The following is a 16,082-nucleotide window of genomic DNA, read 5'->3' on the forward strand; positions in this document are numbered from 1 at the left end:
CATACTGTAGTTCTCTGTCCGCTACCTCGTTCAGGGTGTCACCCACCTCCCTCCAGTAGGTTTGCAAGTGAGTACAGTCTCTCAGCATATGTAGGAGATCCGCGCGTAGTTGCGCACATCTAGGGCACGCTGCGTCCTCTGCGCCAAAATACGTTGCTATTTTGAGCGGGGTGAGGTAGGCCCTATGGATAATGTAAAGATGTATTAATTGGAAGCGGGCGTTTCTGGGCGTTTCTGGTGCTGCTCTCTCCCCCTTACTGTGCAACCTTTATATCTTTCCTCTCATTTTCGCACTTCAGCAGCTGGAGGTCACCGTGTTCAATTATGCGGATGACCTCCAGCTCATCTTCGACCTATCCTCTTCTCCCTTCTCTGTCTCTAACTTCCAGTCCACTATGATCTTCATCAGGGACTGGATGAACCACAACCATCTCAAGTTGAACCCGGATAAAACCGAGTTGGTTCTCACCGGTGGTTCTTCCAGTCCCTGGAACTCTCTCTTCTGGCCCTCCTCTCTTGGTCCCCCCCCACTCCTTCAACCACGGTTAAAACACTGGGTGTCAAAATGAACAAACATCTCACCCTCCATTCACAAATTAGCTCTGTAGTCTCCTCCTGCTTCCTCACCCTCCGAACCATCCGCACCGTCTCCCGCTTCTTTTCCCCCCAGGCACTCAAGTTAATCATGGCTGCACTGGTGCTATCGCGGCTGGATTATGCCAACGCCCTATACAACGGCATCCCGGCATACAGCCTGCGGAGGCTCCAGATGGTCCAGAACCAGGCGGCCCGGTTGGTCTATGGTCTCCCACGTTACCACCACTCCACACCCCTCCTCAGGGAGCTCCATTGGCTTCCGGTTAAGGAACATTCCCTTTTTAAAACCGCCTGCATGGTTTTCCAGGCCCGCCAAGGCACTGCCCCCGCCTTCATTTCCTCTCTGATAAACGAATACGTCCCCACCAGAGAGCTTCGTTCCTCTTCCAAGTCTCTCCTTCAAATCCCACGTTTCAAGCGCAAAAAGTGGGGTGGAGCCAATTTTTCTACCTTGGCTCCTACATTTTGGAACTCCCTCCCCGACCACCTTCGTTTTGCCACTCATTATGTTTCTTTCCGCAAAGACCTAAAAACGTTCCTTTTCAAACAGGCCTTCTCCGTGTAACGGGCCCATTCTTGCCCTACGACAGGTCTATTCTGCCTCAGTTGCCGGATCCTTCACTAGCGCCAAGAAACCGAACGGTGAACGTTGCGCTTTATAAATGTTTTAAATTGGCTCTCCGAACCAGTTGGGACCACGTTGTGTCTGGGATTTCTTTCTGCAGTTCTGCCTCCCAATGAGTTTTAAGGCGCGTGAGGGGTTGTATATTTTCTGTATGCATTCTGGAGTAAAGGCACGTAACCGCCTTGAATGTCCCCGCTGCCATCATCGTATATTGACATGCTAAGGTGGTCTTGGGTTCTATCAGTCCCTCCCCCCAGTGTGCCTGGATAGCTCTCACTACGGCTGCATGCAATAAATAGTCCCCTCTGTGGAGGTCGTACCGCTCCTGCAAGGCCTGGTAGGGTGTTAGTACCTTGTCGTCAAAGAGGTCTCCCACCATTTGTAGGCCAGCCTCCTCCCAAAGTTGGAGTCTCGACCAGTCTCCACCGTGCGGTAGTGCTGTTATCATGCCTATCGGGATTTCGGGCGCATAGGGACGCTCCGGGCCGGTTCGCTTTTGCATGCGGTTCCAGCATAACCTCAACGTCCGTTCCTCTTGGGATAGTCCTCCAAGCACTAACCTTTGTTGTAGGGTTATATATGCTAGTACATGGCGGGGGGTGCCAATGTCTCTCTCCTGTTCCTGGCCCCGGTACACTCTCGCATACTTCCTGCGTGAAGAACTGCAGTTGCGCTTCCAGGTAATATAGCTCGAAGTCTGGAACTGCTAGTCCACCCTCGGTTTTTGGGCGGGTCAAAGTCGCCAACGCTATTCTTCGCCTGCTCGTTCCCCATAGGAATGACACCAGTTGGGATTTCAGGCGTTTAAAGATCGCTCCCGGTATCCATATGGGAAGGGTCCTAAAGAAGTACAACAATCGTGGTAGGGCTATCATTTTGAGCAATGACACCCGGCCTGTCATGGACAGGGGGAGGGTGGACCAGAAAGACATGTTGCCTTGCAGCTCTCGGACGCAGCGGCCTATATTACCATCCAGTAGGTCTGCGGGCTCGTGGTAGATGTACACCCCGAGGTAGTGTAGGCAGTCGGGTTCCCAGCGTAGTCTGGGATGGGCCAGGGAGCATTCTTCTGATTTTCGGATGGGGAAGAGGCAAGATTTTGTCCAGTTCACTTTTAAACCAGAGACCTCTCTGAATCGCGCTAGGAGCCCTTCAGCACCCTCCACTGCCTCCTCAGCGTTGTCCAAAAACAACAGGAGGTCATCAGCGTATAATGATATATAGTGGCGGGTCCCTCCAACCTCCAAACCGCGATAGTATTCGCCGCTTCTAGCCAGTGCCGCTAAAGGCTCTACCGCTAGAGGGAACAGTAGGGGAGAAAGTGCACACCCCAGCCTAGTTCCCCTGTGAACTTCATAGCGCTCAGATATCAAAGCTCCCACCCTCACTCTGGCTCCCGCCGACGCATAAAGTACTCTCGTCCACCGTATGTAACCTTCGCCCAGGCCAAATCTTTGCATCACTTTGTATAAGTAACTCCACTCCAGGCTGTCGAAGGCTTTCTCTATATCGATCGCCATTACCATGGGGGCTCTCGCGTTCGGTGGAGGATCCGCTAACAACCGAAGTAATCTACGGATATTGTGCGACGTGTTCCTGGTTGGAATGAATCCCGATTGGTCTCTGTGGATTAGGCCCTGCATGTGGGTTACCAGCCTAGTGGCCAGTATTGTAGTTAAGATTTTATAATCCGCCGTCAACATTGACAACGGTCGGTACGAGGCTGGGTCAGTGCTTTCTCTATGCGGTTTTAAAAGGGGAATCATTATTGCCTCGCGCATCGATTGCGGTAACGTGCCCTTCACTTTGGCTTCGGTATAGATTATTTGGAGTCTTGGGGCTAGTAGATCTATATATTTACCATAGAACTCAATGGGCAATCCGTCCATTCCCGGTGTTTTATTGCGCGCCATTCCTTTTATTGCTCCCCTGATTTCCGTCAAGGTGATCGGGCCTCCGATGGCATCAGCTTGGTCTTGGTCTAGGTGGGGTAGCTGTACCTCGGTCAACAAGGCATCTATTGCCTCGGACCGGTCCCCCAGCTCCCGTCTGTACAGCCGTTCATAAAATGCTCTAAAGCAATTCAATATGTTCGTTTGAGTGTTGTAGATCACGCCATCCGACCCTTTCAGGGACAGAATCGGGGAATTGCCTCTGCCAGGGTTGGCCAGCCAGGCTAGGAGCGTTCCCGCTTTATCCCCCTCGGCTAGAGTCTTAGTCAGGTATGTCTTGTAATCGAAGCTGCGGAGGCGCTCTACCTCCACCGCCACCGCCTCTCGCGCTGTGCATACCCTTTCTTGGAGTTCGGGGCGGTTAGGCCGTTCCTTTTCCGCCGTTCTCAGTTTCCTCTCAGCCTTATCCAAATCGTCCATTAAAGTCCTCCTCGCGCCCGCAAACTTCCCTAAACAATGTCCTCTTACCACTACCTTGAGCGCGTCCCATTCTATGGCTCTGGAGGAAGCAGTGCCTTCGTTCTCCGCAAAGTATTGGGAGATCCTGTCCTCTAACGCGGCTCGGAATGGTGGGTCATCCAACGTATCAGGCCGGAGCCGCCACGTCGGGATCTGCGCAATCTTGGTCATCCAATCAAGCGTTAAGAGCAAGGGATTGTGATCTGATATTGTGCGTGTAAAATATTCAGTCCGGGCTACCACTGGTAGTACCGGTGGAGAGCCCAAGAAGGCATCTAGGCGGACATGGAGGTCGTGTAAGCTGGAATAGAAGGAATAATCCCTCTCTGTTGGATGTTGTATGCGCCATACATCTGTCAGGCCCCACTGCGCTTGCCAGTTCGTTCTATGTTTCGCCAGTCGGTGTACCGGGGATGTCTGCAGTGGCGGGTGCGACCTATCTAATGAGGTGTCCTCTATAGAGTTGAAGTCCCCTCCCATCAGCACCGGCCCGGTGAAATAGGTAGCCAATACCCCAGAAAGTCTAGTGGAATATGATGCCTGCTCTATGTTTGGCGCGTAAATGCTGCAGAGTGCTATATGGCGGCCTCTAAGTAAGCCCTCGACTGCTACAAATCTCCCATCGGGATCTACCGTGTGCCTAGTGACCTGGAAGGGAACCCCCGCTCGAATCCAAATTAGGGCTCCCCTAGCAAACGCTGAGTATGATGTGTAGAACAGGTGACCCCTCCATCTCCTTTGCAGTGCTATACCTTCCTTTTTAGTTAGATGGGTTTCTTGTAGGAAGGCTATGTGGACCCCTCTGCGGACTAAGTAGGAATGTATTTTGCATCTCCTTGCCATTGAGTTCAGGCCCCGCACATTCCAGGATATACATTTCAATGACCCCACTTTATCCATTGTACGGTTGCAGTCGGACCAGGTCCATTCCCTTTCGTGACCAGATTACGGGTTCGACACCAATCCCGCCTGCCCCCAACAAAACTTCAGAACCTTCAGAACACCTTCTCTGAGCTCTGTTCCCCCTCAGCTCAGTCCTCCCCCTCCCCCAAAACTATACCCTGAGTCACCCCAACCTCTCCGGGCTCCCCCCCCAGAACAGGACCTAACTGCAAAAGAGCTATCCCCATCCAAACTAGAGAGCAACGCGCTCTCAAATCCTCCTACTCCGTAGTCTGTACTACGGCGGCCTTATGGGGCTCTGGGTACGTGTACTAGCTTCTGTTACGTTCAGTTGCCCTCCCTGTTCCCCCCACCCTGTAATGTGCATCAAGACTCACGTGATTCAGTCTCACAACTGCCTGCTCAAGTGCTCATGCTCGCCGTACTAGCCTTTTCCGTCCTTGCCAGATCTTTATGTTCCATAGTCAGCTGCCGAAGATTTCTTCCGACGTTTGCGGCGTGACCTTCGGGTCCTTTGTGCTTTCCCCCCTCCGATAATTCAGTCTCCGATCCCGTTCGCAGCTCCTCCGAGTTCGATTCCCTCTCCAGTGGTGCTGACGCTGTGCCAGAAACCTCTTTCACTGCTTGTAGTGCTGCTTTTCGCTCCTCTCCCGTCTGGGATTCCGTCGGCTTTTTCGATTCTTGTCTATGCTTCCGGAGCCGCTTGGATTGCCTTGCCGGGCGCTGCTGGAGCCGTTGGAGCTCGCTTTCGGCTCTGTAGCGGGCCCCGTCCGTTCCAGCCTTGTAAGTGTCCCACCAGGCCCACGCCTCCACTGATGTCGTGAAGAACAAAGCCTTCTCATCCACTATTATTCGGAGCTTGGCCGGGAATAAGAGCGAGTATTGTAGTCCCTCCGTGCGCAATTCCTTCTTGAGGGACAGGAACAAAGCACGTAGTTTTTGGGTTTCAAAGGTGTAGTCCGGGAATAATGTGACATTCTTATTATCGACTTGGAAGGGACCCACTTCCCTCGCACGCTGCAGTAACCAGTCCCTGTCCCTGTAGTGGAGTAGTTTGATCACCACCGGCCGAGGGGGTAGTCCCGGTTTCGGGGGCCTGGCCGGAACTCGGTGTGCTCGTTCTATGGTGAAGAAGGGGGACAGGCCCTCCGGGGCCACCACTGTTCTCAGCCAGTCGTCTAAGTATCCCATCATGTCCGCCCCTTCTTTTTTCTCTGGAAGGCCTACGAGGCGCACATTGTTCCGCCGACTGCGATTTTCGGCGTCCTCCGCCAGTCTTTCCAGCGCTTGTATGCGGTCTAGTGCTTCGGCAAGCTTCCCTTTCGTGGCTTTGTGTTCCGGCACGATGTCCCTCAGGGTGATTTCAGCCTCTTTGACCCTGTCGGCCAATTTCCCATGGTCAGCTCTCAGGAGTCCTAGCCCTGTCGACACTTGGGCAATATCCCGGTGTAGGGCGTCCTTTGTGGCTGCGATAGCGTCGAGGATCTTGTCCTGCATCAGTTGCAGCTCCGATGGGGGTTGTTGAGTGTTCTCCGGGGTTTCCGTCGTCAGGCCCCCGTCCCCCTTTGGTCCCCGTGGTTTACCCATCTCGTCCCTATAGGATCAGCTGGCTCCGCCAAGGCAGCCGTTGGCAGTTGGCTCTCCCAGCAGTCGGCCGATATGCAAGGTGGTGGCGGTTCTTGAGCCGCGGGTGCTAGCGCCTTCCCCTCGGCCGTGTCCATCGGGTTCCAGGGAACTTGTCGCTATGGTGGTGCGTTTGCTACTCAGGGGAGCAGTAGAGGCATCAGCGGTCGTCCCTCCCCATACTGGGGCCCAGCTGCGTTCGGATCCCTCTCCCTGCTCGGGGACCTCGGCTACTTCCTTTGGGCTCCTCACCTCCAGGCTGCTCTTCGTCGCGGTTGCGTGTTGTATTGGCCGCTGCACCGGGCCCCCAGTCGTATTCCCGTCCACTCGGGGGGGGGGGGGAGAATAGGGCCCAATGCCGGGATGTCGAGTTCTTATCCCCCGGGTGGGCGGCCCCTCTCTGCAGTCGCCGATCCTCCGGGTCTCACACTGGGGAGTGCGGGGGCTCGACACCGGTGTTGTCACAGGCAGCTCGGAACCCTCGTGTAGCCCCCTGCTATTCAATCCCGCTGCTCCACCGGGCACGTAGTTTGAGGCCTCATTTTCGCCGGCAGGAGGTTTCGAAGCCAGGGATTGGGCACGATTTTCGTGGGGAGGCGGGGGGCCCGCTTGGTAGTGCTCTCCGCGCCCAGTGCGCCGCCTTCAGGATTTTGTACTAGTGCGGCTAGGGGGGCCAATGCCGGGGCCCATAGCGCTGGTCCCAGTCAAGCAGGGCCCCGCCGATGACGTCCAGGCACCCCGCCGGTTGCTCCCAAGCGGGCCGGGCGGTCTGCCCAACACTCCCCGTGCGTTGTTCCCGCTGCTGCCTCACCTCTCATTCATAGGGCCTCCGGGCCGGAGCCACCGGCAGCTGCTGGTCTTCGCAGTGTCTCAGCCCAGCTTCTAACTATTGCTGGTGCCGCGGGATCCGCCGCCTGAACCACCTGCGCTCGCGGCTCCGTTCTCGCCGCTTGCTCAAACGGCGGGGTTCCACTTCCAGGGCTGCAGGCCCTTAAGCCGGGGTGTAGAGTTTGTCGTCCCCGGGCTGGGACTCCACCAGATCTCCCGAGCTCCGCTCCGCTGCTCTCGAGGGCCGGATCCACTGGGGCGCCAAGTCGGGGTAAAATCGCCACTCGCTCGGCTGTAGGTCCGCAATCTCCGCTCCGCTGGGCACTAGGAGAGACCTGTCGTTTGCCAGCAGCCGCCGGCGATTTCTCACGCCGCCATTTTGCTCTTCTCCGATTCGGGCACTCCGCAGTCCGCTCCGCCCTTTGTAGTCGTCCAGCCGGCTCGCTTCTCAACCAGAGCAGGCACAGATGGTAATCGTGGGATCGACCCGAGTTTCATGGGGATCCCACGTCTGGTTACGGATGAAATCAGGATGACCGGGCTGAGGGTCGGGAGCCTCTCTAGGCTGTGTCCGTCCTCATCGGCTGCTAGCCACGCCCCCCTAAAGTATGTCTCATGTGTTATATGGGTTATAAACCCTCACCTAGGTGCATCCAATATATCAGTGTGGTATGCAAAAGGACAACTGCACAGTGTGCCAGGTTACCATCAGTTAACCAACCTGTACCGCCCTTTCCATCATTTGGACCACTACACAGAGTGGAGAGTCCTGGTTGTGACCACTTCACCTGAATCTGATCGTGAAGTGAGTAGGACCCGCTAAGATGTTGTGTAGGCAGGATATGGTTACTAAAAACAGTGCATAAAGGAAGATAAGTGAGAAAGAGTGCTCAGTTAAAATTGGAGAGTGGACGCAAAATTCACTTTATTCTATGCTCGTACACTTCCAAGAGTAAAAACATGGTTAGTGCAAAGAACCAGTAGATTCAACTAATAATTACTGGCTGGGTGTATAGGTTGACATGTTTCTGCAGATTAGTGATCCCAAAAGGTATCTACTGCTTCATCAGGACCAATCAGAACTTTGCTACTGTTTCAGAAAATGTGTGAGAGTGAAAAACGAAAATAAGAGAAAGATATCACCTAATTCTTCCTCGCAGTCCTCCTGTGTAGAAGGTTGTCATCCAAGTGTAAGGGACATCCGAATAAAGACCACAACATAGACATACAAGGGTAGAGATAACAGCAAAGAATTAGTACCATGATCTCACATGAAGCCACGGCACGTCACGGCTCATTTATTTATTTATTTATTTTAGTTTCTTGTAGAGCGCTAACAATCATCCAGGGTAGGATATCACGGCGCTATGTTAGCTAGTGTGTGTATGATGCGGGCGAAAGCTCTTTTAATTATTCAGGCTGGGGAAAGAGAGAGGTTTTTAACTGTTTCCTAAAGGCCAGGTGGCATTTTGTAAGTCGGAGGGCTGTGGGTAGTTCATTCCATTTGGCAGCGGCGATGTGGGAAAACGCGCGCTCTCCCATCCTAGCTCTTTTTACCCGGCAGGTTTTTGCACGAGCCAAGAATTGGGAGCGGAGGTTCCGAGTAGGAGCGTAGTACTGAATCCTATTTCTAAGGATGAGGGGACCAGTTTTGTGCAGTGCTCTATGAGCAATGCACATCATTTTAAAAGATGCTCTTTGCTTCATCGGGAGCCAATGTAGATAACGCAAACAGCTCCTAGCCGAGTCGTATTTCCGTTTCATACAGATGGCCTTGGCTGCGGCGTTCTGCACCATTTGGAGTTTGGTAAACAGGTACTCAGCCATGCCTACAAAGAGGGAGTTTCTCATATATAAATCATTTAGACATTTACATTTATTCCTTCTCCCGCTCAACTTGGGTGCGAGAGGAACGTGCTTCTCCTCACCTGGCTACAGCTCACGCAAGTGCGGCCATCTTGCTTGGCGCCCTCTACCCCCCCCCCCCGTCGTACAGATCTTTAGCCTAAAAATGTCCTCAAGCCTTCCCTGTTTGTAAAGTGCTTTATGCTACTGAATCTTTTTGCAATAACTGAATGTTTTTTGCAGATCTTTAGGTAGTAGTAGGAAGTCACGCCCCTCCCCCCCCTTTGTCCTAAAATGCTTTATATTTCTGCTGTTGTTTTTGAGCTACCTGACTTTGTAAGTCCTTTGCAGCCTGTCTGGGGGTCTTGTGCTTAATCTTCCGCAGCTTGAAACATGTGGACTGACAGCTGTGTGGACTCACCTTTCAAGCAGCAAAGCATTGCTTCCTCTCAAGCTCGAATGTTTCATTCCTGCAGGAATGGGACGCAACCAAAGTATCCTATATGGGAGCAGCAGTTTACAGCTGCAGATTATGTGGATTAGTGACTTGGTGTCCATTGTTCAGAGTCTACGAAGTCTGCTTTTCTCCCCTTCTCTTTTTCCATACCAATAGGCTTTGAGCGGAATCAGATCAAATTTTAATTTCAGTAAACTGATTTTCATTTCTTTGGACAGAGTTTGGGATAAGTAGATCAATAGTGATCCTGGGTCATACAACTTGGAAGCCCAATTATCATGGGCCTTTACTTTCAACATTTGCATGTCTTGGTTGCTGCCTATTATCTTTGCGGCCTTTATAAGGAGTTTGGCTATCTGTCTAGCTCGAAGGTCAATGGCACAAATGCCACCTGCTTTAAGATCATTCCTTGAACTGTTCAGATATCAACGCCAGTTTGATTTTCTTCCAATTATTGTTGGCCACATCATATCTGTTACTGGGCCAGAAGGTGCCTATTCAGTGTAAACAGTAGGCTAGATATCTTGAATTTAATAGAAGCTGTTGTGAGGTTAAATTACATTCTAGTCATACTTGAGCATGTGTTGTGCAGTTTGGTAAGGCAAAGGTTTTCAGGTGCCTGCTAAGTTGCTCTCTGATGAATCATTTGGCCATTTTAACACAGAACACTATTGCGCCATAAGAAATGATGTGTAGCAGTTTACAGAGTTAGCAGCTGCCTGTTGTGAGGTAATTTGTGCTATGTGGCATCTCCGGCTATCCAAACACACGCCCAGGTATTTATATGAGAAGACGTACTCAATTCTGTTCCCTCAAGAGAACCATTCTCCGTGCTTGATTACCTTGCAGTTTACGATCATCACTTTAGTTTTTGCTGTGTTGATCATTAGTTTGTTTTCTTCACAGTACTTGGCTAAGATGTTGAATGATCTCTGTAGCCCTATTTGTGTCTGGCCTAGTAACACTGTGTCATCAGCATGCTGTAGGATCTGGATTTTGTGAGAAACCGTTTTCAGAGGGAATGCTGCACTTTCTTCCAGGGCTTCCTATGGGTCACATAGGTATATGTTGAACAGCAGGGGAACAAGTGAATAGCCTTGCTTTAAGCCCGTGTTGATATGCACTTTTGTAGATGTTGCCCAGGCCATTATCATATTGACTTTTACCCATGTGCCAGAGTAAAGAGCCATTATACCTTGTAGAGCTGGAATGGTATCCCCTACTTGTTTCATTTGGCCCAGATCTTACCCCATGAGACACTGTCAAAGGCTGCTGCCTAATCCACAAAGCCAAGATATATGAATTTATTTTTTGGGTGAGCACTGTCTCTTCAGTCAGGGGGGAAATGCAAAGCAGATTGCCTTTGAAAAGGCTGGGTTTCTCTCTACCAATTTACTCTGGAACCCTTAGTCCATGGACCTTTATTACCTGTTTAGAAGTGTAGAGGGGAGAAATAATTCAAGACAAACTAACAACTTTAAAGAACCAAGAACCTGAAGAATCACAGACTCCAAATTCCAAGTTAGTGGGTTTCTTACAAAGGCAAAAAATAACTGGACATACAGACACCTCAAGACGAGGTTGTAGAAGTACATTGTAACTATACAAATCCAAACCTACGGGCGAGATTGAAACATTGAAGCATGAAAAGACAAATTCCAGAATCGGAACACAGGCAAGGATTGCCCCCACGTCAAGATCAGTCTTCATTTGGGATTGGTAAGTAAAAAGCATTAGTCTATCCCTACACTACTACTACCATGATATTCCTACTTAGCATTCCCCAGACAAGATCAGGAAAAAGGTGTCAGCATGTGAAGACGTACTAATAGGTGCACTCACGTTGGGTATGGGTCAAGTAGCCAAAGCTACAGAGCTCATTCTAAGATGCTCCTTCCCTTCAAATTGATCTCCACACCCCTGCTCCTGACTCTGACACTGTCCCTAATTCAAAATTCGAAACACAAAATACTCTCACTGCTTGCTTCTGGATCACCTTATCATGCCGGGCACTTCTCATGGGTGATTTTCCATTCAGTTTCGATACTCCCAGCTCCTGGCTCGATTACCTTGATTCCCAGGCCATTTTCAGTGAGAAAGAACACCGACTCCCAATTATCAGCATTATTTGCTTAAAAGTATCCACTCCTCCCTGAGCCTAACTCCTAAAACAAAAGGCGCTATTCTAACTAACAAAGACGACTTTCTACACCTGCACAGAAACGTGAGAACAGTACAAATTCAACATGCACATGAAATTTAGCTTGTACCCCTCTTTGAGAGCTGTCAGAGAGAATACATTTCAGGCCTACAGAAATAGGCCAACATAAGAGTGAAGCACATAGGCCCTACAAAATGCATATAAATGAACATTTTACTTAAGCATTCCTAAACCACCATGTTACATAAGCACACATAAATGACACTTTTGTGTCATCTGACACTATTCTCCGTGTTCTCAACATCTGGGATATTGAGAGGTTTTTTTGAGACTTGGTTGATGGTAGCTTGTGTAGTGAGGACATTGTTCTTGTCTGATGGTTTCCTATACATATCACTTTCCAAGTTTGTTCTTGTTTTTCTTAGTTTTAGGTCTAGAAATGTTATTTCAGTATCTGATATTTCACAGGTGAACTGAAGATGTTCATTGTATTCGTTCCATGATTCCAAAGCCTCTTTAGCACTTTTTTGCCGCCTCAACATAATGAGATTAAGCATTATTTATTTGCTTTTTAGTTTGACTCCCTGATGAAGAGCACAGGGTGCTCGAAATGCATTGGAGATTGGGAGATTTCAATTGATGAACTTGCAAGTTGTATATAATACAAAAAAGCGCATATGGAATATAATATGCAGAAACTTGAATGAAGCATTGAATGAATAAATAGTTTACTGAAGAAAGTAAATCGATTTTGAACTTTTTTGGAGCCTAATTGACCTATAGGAGTGCCCCTATAAGGGATTTGCGACTAAGCAGGCTTGGAAGCACACAATGTTGGATTAAACTAGAGGCGTTATTGATGGTAAACACTACCCTGGGAGCAACCTAAACTTTTAAATATTCACCTACATTTTTGATGAACTTTAAATCACAAATAAGGTTGCGCGGTTACACACTATATTCTATTACGTATAGTTTCTTTACATGGCACATAATAATTCTATCATTTCACGTTCACATGTTATTACAAATACATTCTAATAACCCATATGTTAACATGACAAAAGAATAAATGTAGGTGCAGACTACTCGTGAATATGTTTCACACCTACAAATGAAAGAGCAGCATCATGCTTCATCAGTCCCCCCTCAGATGGCAAGTGTCATCACAAACATTCACAACTCCCTGCAGAAAGAACTGATCTAAACACAAATCACAGTCAGTCTTCTCTGTTGAAACATTTCTAGGCTTTTGAGATTCCCATAGTGACTGTCCTGTAGTCTCTCCATACTCCTTTCTTGTTCCCTAAGAGATCTCTCAGCCTGTCCTGACTTGTGCCACTTGCAAGCTTTTACTAGTCCCAACAAAATAATCACACATACCACCACTATGATGATGGGCTTCAAGATGTAATAAGGGGTTCCTTTACCAAGGTTGGCAAACCAACTTCCAATCTTTCCAAAAAATCTTTCCCAACCTTGTTCAAAACACCCTCTGCGGCTAAATCATGCACCTCGTGGTGAATCTCAGTGATGTTACTTATATACTTCCTCAGATCTTTGCTGTTGTCAGGTATATAAGTACATGTTGGATCCTCAACATTTTACATCCTCCACCCTCTTTTTGCTAACAAGACATCTAAAGCAAGGCAGTTCTGCATCACCATAGCTCTTATCGACACCATCTCTCCATCCACAAGCAACAAAGATTGAGCTGTATTCGCTGACAACTTATCCACAAGTTGACAGCCTTCTAATAATTGTATCATTCAGAACCATTCCCAGGCTTGGTATCATTGCTCCAAATACAACTCCAACAATGTCCCCTGCACTGGCACCTCACTTTTCTCTATGATGTAATCCACCTTCTAAGGGTGCCAAATCCTCCACATGATAAATCTTTGGGTACACAACAGCACATAACACGTACCATACCAAAAGGCAATATCACATGTGCATTTTTCACACACAAAAAAATACACATTTGGCACCACTTGCACTGCATCTTGCAGTGGCTTCAATTGTGAAAATGTGATCACACAGACTCTGTCTCAAAAGACCTTATCATAGTACGTCTGTACCTGTTTGATACACAGCTTTCCTCGCTGTTCAAAATCTAAAGCTATTGAATCATAACTCCCCTTTGCCTTATGTGCTAGATCTTCCTTGGTCCATTCACATTTTATTTCTCTAACGTTAAGTTTTACTGTTAGTTGTCTATGTCTATCTTCCACTTGATCTATAAACTTCTTCTTTATATCTGTGAGTATGCATGTCAAATTATGAGGATGTACATGTACATCTAATGTAATGGTAGGTAATAGGCTTATAGTAATCATAATTATTCAGGTGCTTGTAGGCTGGAACCTCTGAAACCACTTCATCATAGTTGGAGAAATAGTATTCATAATGACTCTTACCGTTAAACATACTAAGCAACAAACTACACCTAATACCATACATGAAAGGAAGGTGGTGATCAGGAATTCACTCCTCTACAGATGCAGACAACTGCATACACACATAACAATCTCTCACATCCACCATGCTCACATAATCATGTAGCAACTTTGCATAAGCATTTAGCGTGTAATCACCTGTGTAATCAAAATCTACATGTAACATTTGACTAGTCTGATCTAGCATAGCCTTTTCAGCACCAACTATATTCTCTTTTGTGCTAGAAGTAACAGGTGTGGTTGTCTCTTGCACTAACACCCCTTCAACTTCTGCATCATGTGAAATTTTGCCCGCACAATAATCACTACAGCTCTCACTATTATCACTCTTACTATGGGGCCTATTACGATTGCGGTCTTTCCGCATCCTCCAGGCCGGCGAAAGCCACCGCCGGCCCGGAGGATGCAGAAAAACTGCAGCGGACCCACCAAAGACCCACAGCCACATTAGGATGGCTGGTGGGTCCTGGTTTCCGTCCTCAGCTTTTCCGCCGCGGTTGGCTTACAACCGCGGCAGAAAAGCTCTAATATAGCGGCGGTGTCTCAGACACGGCCATCCATATTAGGATGGGCTTTAAAAAGTGCTTTTCCGTGGCGGGTTTTCCGCCGTGGAAAAGCATGTTGAATTTCACTGCGGGGGCCTGTTGCGGGCCCCCTGGGTGAAGGGGGGGGGTGGGGGTACCCACCTGCATTTGTATGCAGAAAACGGCAGGCACAGCACGGTGCCTGCCGCTTTCTGCATTCAAATGCAATGTATGCATTTTTACCATTGCAGCGGGTGCAGCTTGAAGCCGCACCCGCAGCAATGGTAAAAATAGAGGATGTGGCTGCCAGGGTGGCGGTCACATCCTAATTAAACAGGAGGGAACTCCGCAGGCCATGCCGAGGTTCCCTCCTCCTCTATGGTCGCAGACGGACTCAAGTCCATCCGCGATCATAATGGGCCCCTATGAGTGTACCAATCACATACTTAGACCGAATTTCCAGACTCCATTTTTAAATCATCGATTTAATACAGCAAGAGGATCAACCAAAGGTCTCTTTCTCCGCCTCAGATTAATGTTCAACCAGTTTTCACACAGTTCGCCGAAGTATCGGAAATTCAATCTCACTTTTTATTACACAGTTCAAAAAAGACTCTTTCTTCTTCTATGGAAAGTCCCTAAATTTGTTCTTCTTCCACTCAGGCAGAGGATATCTTCCTTTAAAGCAAGCTTTATTTACAATTCATAGCTTAATCAACAGTCTCTTATAATCTCAGAACCAATTTCAACAATGATACATTGTAGAATCTCAAGACAAACAGCTAAATTATCCTCTGCAGGTGGCTGATATCCAAAAGGTGGAAAGGACAAATCTCACAGAATCAAAACACAGACTCTGCTCAATATTGGAGGTCTTAGTACAGTCACTGCCAGCACCCCCTATATTTCCAGTGTAGGGACTACTAGCTCAATATCAATTTTCAGTTGCGGGATTCTGCTGGCCACTCGTGAAGACCTCAGTCTCCTGGTCCCCACTGCTCCCGGCACCTGTGATCTGTGATCCAATAGGTCCACTTTGCGGCAGCCGACCTCTGGCAGGGCACTCTCCCTGTCCTCGACCTCGCCGGGTTTTCTTGTGCTTGTTCTGAGTCAATCAATCAATCAATCAATCAAATAAACTTTATTCGGTTTTACAGCAGAAAACTATCAAAGTTACACAATTACAAGTGCATAAAAATAAAGATACATTAAAACATGATTAAAAAAGTCAAACCCACTACACAGTTTATAAGTAAAAACCCAATACCTAGCCACTCCAAAGTGCAATGTGCCAGAGAAGTATAATTTCCTATTATATTAACTTAATAGCGCAAGCTAGACCTGCTAAAATAATATATCAAACCTAGATCGACCATTGTCTACACATCCAAACAGGCCCTGGATTTAACAGAAGCTTTTAAAAACCCTACTATAAAACCAATGAAGTTCTCTTTCAGCAATTGAATATACATAAGGGCAGGAGGAGGCTGTCTAAAATTCATTCTTCTTAAACTGTGAACCAAAAACTGCCTCCGAGGAGTTTCATACAACTTACATAAAAACATAAAATGTAGCAAATCCTGCGGAGACTGTCCGTCGCAGCCACAGGGAGCTAGCACTTGACCTCGGCTATATCCTTTAGGCCTTGC

Source organism: Lissotriton vulgaris, chromosome 2_1 (assembly GCF_964263255.1).
Source record: "Lissotriton vulgaris chromosome 2_1, aLisVul1.2, whole genome shotgun sequence".
In the NCBI taxonomy this organism is placed as follows: Eukaryota; Metazoa; Chordata; class Amphibia; order Caudata; family Salamandridae; genus Lissotriton; species Lissotriton vulgaris.